Source organism: Mus caroli, chromosome 5 (genome assembly GCF_900094665.2).
Source record: "Mus caroli chromosome 5, CAROLI_EIJ_v1.1, whole genome shotgun sequence".
In the NCBI taxonomy this organism is placed as follows: Eukaryota; Metazoa; Chordata; class Mammalia; order Rodentia; family Muridae; genus Mus; species Mus caroli.
Window position 1 is genome coordinate 37,440,575 of NC_034574.1, and position 9,723 is coordinate 37,450,297.

At 40.5% G+C, this 9,723-nt stretch overlaps 1 pseudogene; it reads right to left on the minus strand.

Moving 5' to 3' along the window:
• Nucleotides 1–760: 760 nt before the first annotated feature.
• Nucleotides 761–4,004, minus strand: LOC110294843 (annotated as a pseudogene).
• Between the last annotated feature and the right edge of the window lie 5,719 nt (nt 4,005–9,723).

Here is a 9,723-nt window from a genome sequence, read left to right on the forward strand (position 1 = left end):
CATTCCTTTCAGAAATAGACACTTCAAACAAGGACTGGAGGATGGGAAATGACAATGGCCGAGGTTTGCAAGTGAGCTAAGGAAAACAATCAGTGGAGTGGGGTCAGGAATACAAATCCAAAATAAAACAAAAAAACAAACAGACAAAAACCACAAAAAAACAAAACAAACAACAAAACCAAAAACATTAAAAAAACAAAAACAAAACCACAAACAAAAGAAACAAAAACCCAAAACAAGATACAAAAAACAACAAACAAAAAAAAACACAACCAAAAAAGGAAAAACAAAAAACAAAAAAATTAACAAAACACAAACGAAAAACCAAAACCACAAAAAACAAACAAGAAATCAGACAAAATGCAAAACAAAAAATAAAAAGCAAAAACAACACCAAAACAAAACACAAACATAAAAACAAAAAAGAAAACAAAACAAAACAAAAAACAGAAAAAGAGACAAAACCCCAAAACTCAATGAAACATTAAACAAACAAAACACACACACAACAAAAACAAAAACAAAAAAGCAAAAAGAAAAAAACAAAACAAAAAAAAAAACATGAATTCATTTAATTCCAGCATTAAAACAGTATTTCTTGAACACGTGGTCTCCTGTGGGTTGGGTAGCAGCAGTTTCTAAGCTTGCAATAGTTGCACACATCCTAGAGATGGCATTAGGGCATCAGTCACAAATCCCACGTTAGGGCTATATTGCAGAGTGTAGGCTTCATCCAGTGAGACAGCTCAGTACCTGTTTTATATCTCTTCAACTCATCCTACCTGAGGTATATTAGAGACAGCGATGTAAATGAACAGGGATGGTGGACTATAGCAACCAGGTGGGTGTTGTTACAGTAAGTGACTGTGTAGGATTTCCCAGACCATCCTCTTCCTGAAGGTGGGCATGTGTTGCTGAGAAAAGGTCACAGGCTGGTCCCTAGCGATGTAATCTGCATATTTACAGGTAAACATTCCACAGTCACTCCCATTCAGTTGCTGAGGAAATCTCCTCTGATGTCACACTGTACTGCTTCCACTCCAAAGGGTCCAGCTCAATGCCCCTGCGTGTCTTGCTCTCATTTTGTAAATATTGGAAGATGGTCTCACAGATAGACTTCCCTGTCTGTCCCATGGAATCGAGGTATACAATACTTCTTTTTCTTAAATCAATTACCACCAGGCTCCAATGTCCATTCTGGTGAATAGGCACCAAGATGAGTTCTTTTTCAAAGAGATTGATGCCTCGAGTCCATCTTTTCACAGAACTGTAACCGCTATGCTTTAGCTTGGGGTAAAAGAAAGTGCTAAAGACATGAAGAGCCTGGTAGCCTTGCTTTTCATTTCTCTCAACCAGAAGGTTCATGTAGAAATTGATGACCTCATCATTGAGCCACTGACCATTCTCCATGGTCTGGATATCTCCTCTGGTGATTTTCAACTTGAATCTGGAACTTAGGATTTCCTCTTGGGGTCCTGGACCCANTGCATTCTCAATTTCCTTCTCCATGTCCTCTGTAATATCAAGGATTTGATCCATTTCTCTACCCTTTTCTTGGTCTGTAATAGGCTTTTTCTCTGCCGCAAGTACTGCCATTTTGTTGGGGAGTAAGCTATTGCCTCTGCCTCTATCCAGGATGATCTGAGCCCGTGTTCCGGGCTCCAAGCTGTTCCCCCTTCTTCCTTCACCCTTTCTTTATACAACCTTTCTTCTCTGTAACACATTTCTCCTCAGAACACCACTTCACTCTCTCCTCTGGTGAAAGACATTCTTTTAAAGCCACAACAGTAAATTGTTCTCGATCTCTCTGAGTTGTTTCTGATCCATGACTTTCTCCTGACTCGTCCAAAGGGGCGCCCTTTGATCTTCCAGGTGTTTGTGGATTGGGTGAGGCCTGTGTGTATGACCTCACATCTTGGTCGCACTGAAGGTGTTGAAGCAACCTTCTGTACTTTTCCTTTGGGGGGCTTTGTTCGTTTTCCTCCATGACGGAATAGGGCCGTTTGCGACCCTTGCCACCATCAGCAGGCTTCCTCCCAGTTACAGCCTGCTCTGGAGGACCTAAGGTCAACTCTAGGGGTTTTAGTTGTTTTGGAGTCTCTCCTTGGGGTTTCCATACCTGACCCTTGCTAGGCTGTTCTCTCGGAAGCTATAGGTCTTGAGGCTCCTGAGGGGTTGTCTTCTTCTGAGCCTTGCTGGGCTCTTTAAATACCATCCCTGTTCCATCCTGGCATTTTCTTTTAGACCTTGTCCCAAAGCTTCAGACTCTATCTCTGTCCCACTTTCATCCTGGTATTTCCGTTTTTGCCCTTTTCCTGAAGCTTTTGGCTTCATCTCCAACCCAGGCTGTTTAGGTTGCCACAAGGAGAACTGCTTGGACAGCTTTTTTGAGGGTGTTGACTCCGGTATAGTACTGCCTTTCTAATTTCCAAGCGAAAGCAACCGGGTGGGTATTCTTGGGTTATTAACCCTGATGTCCGAAGAATCACTTCTTCCAGTAGATGGTTGGTCCAAGGTTGCAAACCTATGAGGCTCCTTTATAAACAGTTGACTTTGCAGGTCAGGGTCAGTCAAAGAATGGAGATAATTAAGCTGTCAATATCGGACACCGATTTCTGTATAGTCAGAGGTTAGCAGTTCACCAGGGGTCCACTCTGGAAAAGTCGGAGGAGTTCTAAGAATACTTCCTCAGAAGTATCCTTCTTGGGTGCTGTCACCAGCTAAATATTCAAAACTTCGAAATCAGACTAATCGTCCTAGTTAATCACTATTAAGACACCAGGCCTAAACCTAGCAGCTAACACATCGGAGGCAACCTCACAAATGATGTTTAACTCAAGGGTTGCCCCTAGACACAGCCTTCAGGGTTCCATAGCTGAGTGTGATGTCACCTGAAAGAACGCTAAGCAACGTTTTTGGAAGATGGAAGCCCTCCCCAACTCCAACTTGGTTCAGGGTTTCAAAACAGTCCTTTGCCCGAGTGGCAAGTTTGAATATATTGATACATATCTCAGTTCTTCCGCAGAGCACAGGGCTACCTAAATCCTCTCAGCACAGTTCAGCTGGTCCTGACTAGTACGTGTTTGTCTTTTAGGAAACTGTCCCATCATGGTCAATTATAGAAATTTAAGTGCTCTTCAAAATATCTTCTCACACATAATATGCTTGCTAATTACAAAGAATAAATAGAATTTTACAGTTATAAAACCTAGTAGGTAGTGTTGTGTGACAAAATTTGTTTCTCCTCTGCATAAGGAGCCCAGGACAGACCAAAGTGCCCATACCACCAAAGTCCTACTATGTTTTATTGGGGTTACATATGGAAATATGAGTGAGGGGTTAGTTACAGGAGCAGAAATGACTCAAAGACAGCTGTATTGCCAAAGCCTACCCAGCGTAGGTGACAGCTCACAAAAGCTGGGAACCTAGAGAAACTGCACAGCATGTAGATGGGTCAAAGAGCTGGAGAATGTCCATTTCAGGTGCCTCAGTTGGTCTCAACTTCTTCCTGACAGCTGATATGAGGGTTGCTCGCTTGAGAGTCTTCTTTGTAGTTCAGCTTCCTTCCATCTGAGAGGGACTCTCGGCTTTTATTGCCCTCTGGCAGGGAAGGAGCCTAGTGAATTTGATCAATTTCAGGGACCATCTTGAGATCTTTTGTTGCCTTCCTGCCTGAGGGGCTTCCATTCAGAGGGAATGAAGGGTGGGATGGTTCACTGTTTCAATATTGGAGGAAACTTGCAAAACTGGGACCAATTTACCAAGGATCAATCCCAAAGAGAATAAATACAATCTCACCATTGTCAATAGGATCCATTGAGAAAGATACATCATTACTTCGGTTACAATCTTATCAATAACACAAGCCCTGAACTCCTCCCTAGAAAACAGTAGGAAGAATTCAACTGTAGCTGTAGTTACAGAGGTGGGTGTTTTCTGTGGGTCCTGGAATCTGAACTCCAGCCAGCATGATTAAACAGCAAGCACTTTACCCTCTGGTCCATTTCAGTCCCCCCCACCCCCCACCTTGAGCATATCTTTGATCTACTCTCAAAGGTATGAAGATATTTTTACAAAAATATGAGAAAAGAATTGAGACACATACTGTTTGTTTTTTCCACTGAAAATATTAACAAAATGTGCACATATATCTATACCAATGATTTACTGTAAGGAAAAAATGTACTTTTTTCTGTAAAAGGTTTGAATTTCTTCTGATTGTTATTTCCCCAGGTATCATTTTGTTTGTACCAGGCTTCTTTCTCTTCTTTCTAATTACACCTTGGAGGGATTTGTTCCCATACCAAGAAAAAAACTTGAAACTACCGCATTGGTCTTACATGGCTGAATAACCTAGCAGGGCTGCCTTTGTGATGGCGAACATTGTGTTTAGAGGATGCATTTATTGTGCTAGCCTTGTAAAAACAAAATTGTGTTTAGGTTGCATAAGCCCTGAGGAAATTACTCTATCTTGAATGTACCCTGTCAGGTAGCCTGAGATGGACCTCTTCCTGGTACTGTTGACATACTCTTAAAAAAAATGCTGAATGTTGCAAAATATTTCAGTGCCACAGCTATTCCTACAAAGTGATGCGTCACAAGATTAACCAGGCTAATGGTTTAGTTCTACTTTTTACAAACTGCCTACTTGCTTGCATGTCTGAGGTATCTGTTGGACATGTCACTAAATCAAGTCTTGCCTGCTCTGGGAGAAGATATGAGTTGCTTTGGCTTCCCAAAATTGTTACTTTGTAGGTTTTGCCTATATAATCCTCTAGCTAGCAATAACCCCGGCCTTATCTAGAGAATTCTCTCTTTGTTGGCTCCGGTCAGTCTTTTAATAAAAATGCCTCTTATTTACTAAAAGCAAAAAAAAAGAAAAAAAAGAAAAAGAAAAAAGAAAGAAATCCTTCCCAGTGTACCTCTTAAATGGCCTCAATCCAATCACTTCACCACTAGTGAGATAATCCTAATACCAAAAACTCACTATGGTTTGTAATTTGTCTAATACAGAGAGTATATTCTTCCCAGTCCCCAAGGAAAATATTATTTTGAGTCATATACTGTATTGCATGAACTTTCTAAAACTTCTATTAAAATTTAAACACAAACTCTTCATGGAGGTACTAAGATGTTGGCCCCTCTCCTCTCACATCTTACTTTCCTAATGGAAATTGTGTGGTTCTCTTTCTTTTTTTTCCCCTTTTTATCTATTTATTTTTTTTAATTAGGTATTTTCCTCGTTTACATTTCCAATGCTATCCCAAAAGTCCAACATACCCTTCCCCCCACTCCCCTACCCACCCACTCCCACTTCTTGGCCCTGGCGTTCCCCTGTACTGAGGCAGATAAAGTTTGCAAGACCAATGGGCCTCTCTTTCCAATGATGGCCGACTAGGCCATCTTCTGATACATATGCAGCTAGAGACACAAGCTCTGGGGGGTACTGGTTAGTTCATATTGTTGTTCCACCTATAGGGTTGCAGATCCCTGTAGCTCCTTGGGTATTTTCTCTAGCTCCTCCATATGAACCTGCTGCCTTTAATGTCTGCAATCTGCTATAGTGTGCAGATGTTCATATGACTGGTACTCGGTGTAATATTTCAGCTCAAATATCTCCATTGTGGTAACTATATGAGATATCTTACACCACAGCAACAAAATACACATCTTAACTTCTTAACTATTTGTTATTGTGACCCAAAATAATTATATATCTCTTTTCACTTGGATTTGTGTCTCATACCCCATCAAGTTTCTTGGGTCCCCATTAGGAAAAGAATCTACCCTCCTTATTTGCTCTATCTCAACTCCTATTGCCTTCCCAAGGACAGAGATTCTATAAATAAATAGCTATCTGTATTTTAAAACAAATGTAAGAAATTTGACTGTCAATATTTTCTAATAAGCCTTTAATTCATAGCTTCTCATTCCATTAAAAATTCTATGTTCTTCAAACATCCGAAACCGACCTTTACCCACAGGAAAGACCCAAGCCTGGAATCCATATCCCACACTCCCCTCCGAGTGCCCAGCATATTCAGCAATGTACAACAGTATGTTTCTTAACTCTGTCTTTCTGTCCAACAGTTCCGTAAGATACCCTATGGTAGGCTGTAGCTCTTGACATTTATTCTAATAGCTCAATCTCTTCAAATTATTTTCTCCTAAGCAAAATGTAAAAATGTCCCCTACTGAGATATGATTTTGTGTCCTATTAATATTTATATGTTGAAAGCATAGTCCCAAGGTGTACATCTGGAAAGGATAGCCTTTGGGATGATGAGATCAAGAAAGTGAAGTCCCCACAAATTGGATTTAGTATCTTTATAAAAGATGCCCAAGAGACCCCGTGCAACTTCCATATGAGCCCATATAAGGACTCAGCAAAAAGTGAGGGATTTCCAAACAGATTTAAATGGACAAAAGCCTGAAGGCAAACAAGAGTGTGCAGTGTCCTAAGAAGGCAGGAAACTTCAAAAAACTAAAATGTAAGGAGACAAGAGACAGAGGGGGGGGGAGAGAGAGAGAGAAAGAGAGAGAGAGAGAGAGAGAGAGAGAGAGAGAGAGAGAGAGAGAGAGAGATCTATATAGGATAAACAAACCAGGAAAAGCTATATCTGCTGATACATGATCCTGGATTTCCCAACATACACATGTATTGACAACAGTCTCTTATTGATAACCCATATTTCATGTGGTAGGTACTATGATGTTTTGAATCTGAACACTTGGTTCCCAGTTTTTAAGTGTCTGTGAAGGTTCAGGATATATGACCTTTCTGGAGTAGGATTATGTCACCAGGATGGGCTTTGATTGCTTAAGGCATCACCTCCTTACAGTTTCACTCTCTCTGCTTCATACTTGAGGTAAAGGATATGAGCTCTCAGCTTTCTGTTCCAGGCACCATGCCTCTGCTCTGCCATTATGGACTCTAAGCATATGGAACACTAAGTCACAAATAAACTCTTCCTTCTATAAGTTACCTTGGTCATGGTGTTTTATCACAGAAATACAACTAATACAGATATCGTTGCACATTGAAAACAGATGAAGATACTCCCTTGAATCTTATACTATTTGTGTGAGCAGATAGCAGAGGAAGAAAACAAACTTCCACACGTCCAAGGAGATATATACTTTCTCAAAAGAGAGGTCACCTTTAAGCTATTCTAAGCAAGGAAAGACATTCTTTTGACAACAATGGTATGTTCATAGTTGTTATTAACCACACTAGCCACAGGCTGCTCTAAAATTAAAACAGCAATGTCCACTTCCCTCAAAACTGACTTCCCTGTGTCTTCAATGATTTATGAGCAAGAAAGGTCACTATAAAATCATCTGTTCACCAATTAGCCCTTAAATAATAGTAAAGTTCACTTGAAATGTATTTTCCTTCCCTTCATTAATTTTACTATTTGATTCCTGCTACTTCCTTCTTTATCTTCCTGAGATCTCTTGACACAGAGGTTGTCTGTCTGAGTTGGGATGCAGGCTGAGGGCTTGTTTTTCAAGGAAGGGATTGTTCTTCCAGATGTAGGTAACTGGTCAATCAAGTGTCTGGGCTTTCTGGAACAGAAGCCACTGACAATCCCAGAGTGACACCTGGGCGTGGTAGAAATGGGTGCTGGAGGTTTGAGGAAACTGTCCAAGTATACAAAACGGAAGCCACCCCTAAATACTGAGTTGGGCTTCCAGGAAAGAAAAGTTGAGGAAATTTTCAGACAGAAGCAACATGGCTGTAACGCCTGACAGCAAATGCCAGCAGTTACTGTCTGAGAACCCAGACTTTATATAGCTGCAGTGAAAAGACTTCCGGGAAGGGTAGGCAAAGCATATGAAGAGTTAAGAGGAGTCCTGTGGATAGAAACTTGATAAGCAATAACAGTCAATCTGAATCCTACTCAAAAAGCAAAATCCAACAGGCAGATAGTTTTATAGAGAAAGGAGTACAGCCTGGCTTTTACAAGTCAAGCTTGCTTAGACAATGCTTACCTATCTCCTGTCGGGGGAGTCCTTGGCCAAGTTTGTCTTATTCCCTGACCTCTCCTTGAGCACTGAGACACCACCAGGTAACAGAATTTCTAAGAACAGGAACCATAAACCATTACCAGAGAAACAGACTTGGGTGTCTTGCAGTGATATTGTTTTAATGTGGAAGAGACTTAATTGAAGTTTCCAGTTTCGATTAGAAACCAGCAAATACTCCCTTCTAATGTGTTATTAATTAGCCTGCCTGTGCTCAGGATGGCTTGTTTAAAGAGATCTTGATATTTAGAGGGGATCTGTAGTGTCAAAGGTGTTCTTCTTTTGCCTCACACGTGACTGTCGATCCTTAGCCAAAGTAAATTGAAGTCCACTGGCTAATATTTAGATGATAAGCTTGACATTTTCATTTTTAGGCTATTAATCATTTGCTGTATGCCAGTTCATCTTGGCAAAAGTAGTCCTTATAGTATAGGTCACCTTCATCTTTGTATTGAGGCTTCTGAAACTGTGTATTGAACTAGCACCCTTCCCAATGATACTCTTAGCAAATGAGTCCAACTGTTTGCTTATCTCTCTGTACTTGCACAGATGTATTAGCTTTTCAAAAATAAAACTATGGAAAATGCAATGCCAGCTATCTTCAGCGAAGCTTCCTCCTGAAGCAAATAGGAACAAATAAGGAGACCCACAGTCAGGCGTTACAAAGAGAGTGAGAGACCTTGGAACACTCAGCCTTAAGCAGGATATCTTCATCAAATCCCTCTCCTCAGGCAACCCTGAAGAAGGGGAGGCAGAAAGAATACAAGTGCCAGGGGGTGATGGAGAACATCAAGAAATTAACAAGATGGATGCACATATGAACACACAGAGACTGAGGCAGCATGCTCAGGACCTGGATGGGTCTGCACTAGGTGGAGCTTTGGAGCTGAAAGGAGAAGTGAACACAGGCCCCTCATTACTAACCCAGAAGCAACCTCCTCCTTATAACCATTGGCAAATGAAACGTCATTTTCCTCCAAGAGAGTCTCAATGGGAAAACAAACTACTCTTAAGGACAGACCACATGTCCAGCAGTAGATGGCCAACAGAAAATGAACTCAATAGCATATTTAGAAGTCCCTTGTCTTATAATGTCCCCTCAAGGCTCTTCCTTTAAAAGGGGTTATTTTTAATTTATAAATATATATTTGTTTCTACAAGTCTTTTGCAAATATGTTATTATTTCAAATTGAGAGTTAGTTTGTATGTTTGCTTGTTGGTTGGTTGGTTGGTTGGTTGGTCTCTTTTCTTTTCTTTTCTTTTCTTTTCTTTTCTTTTCTCTTCTCTTCTCTTCTCTTCTCTTCTCTTCTCTTCTCCTCTTTTCTTTTCTTTTCTTTTCTTTTCTTTTCTTTTCTTTTCTTTTCTTTTCTTTTTATGGTATTCCCAAGTATGTGAATGAATGAGTAGTGTCTCTGATTTTTGTGCCTCCTCTTGGGATCCTTTTGTTTGCTTTGCCCCCAATTCTGATATGTTAGTTTTTGTTTGATCTTACTGCATTTTATTATTAGCTTTTAGAAGTCTGATTGCTTTCTAAAGAGAGACAGAAAAGGTGAAGGGGGAGTTGCGAGGATCTAGGAGAGGGAGGAGAAATACAATCAGGATATATTACATGAGGAAAGAAATTAATTTTCTGTGACAGATCAATAAAAGTCGCAAGGGTGTGTATGTGTGTGTGTGTGTGTGTGTGTGTTTTCT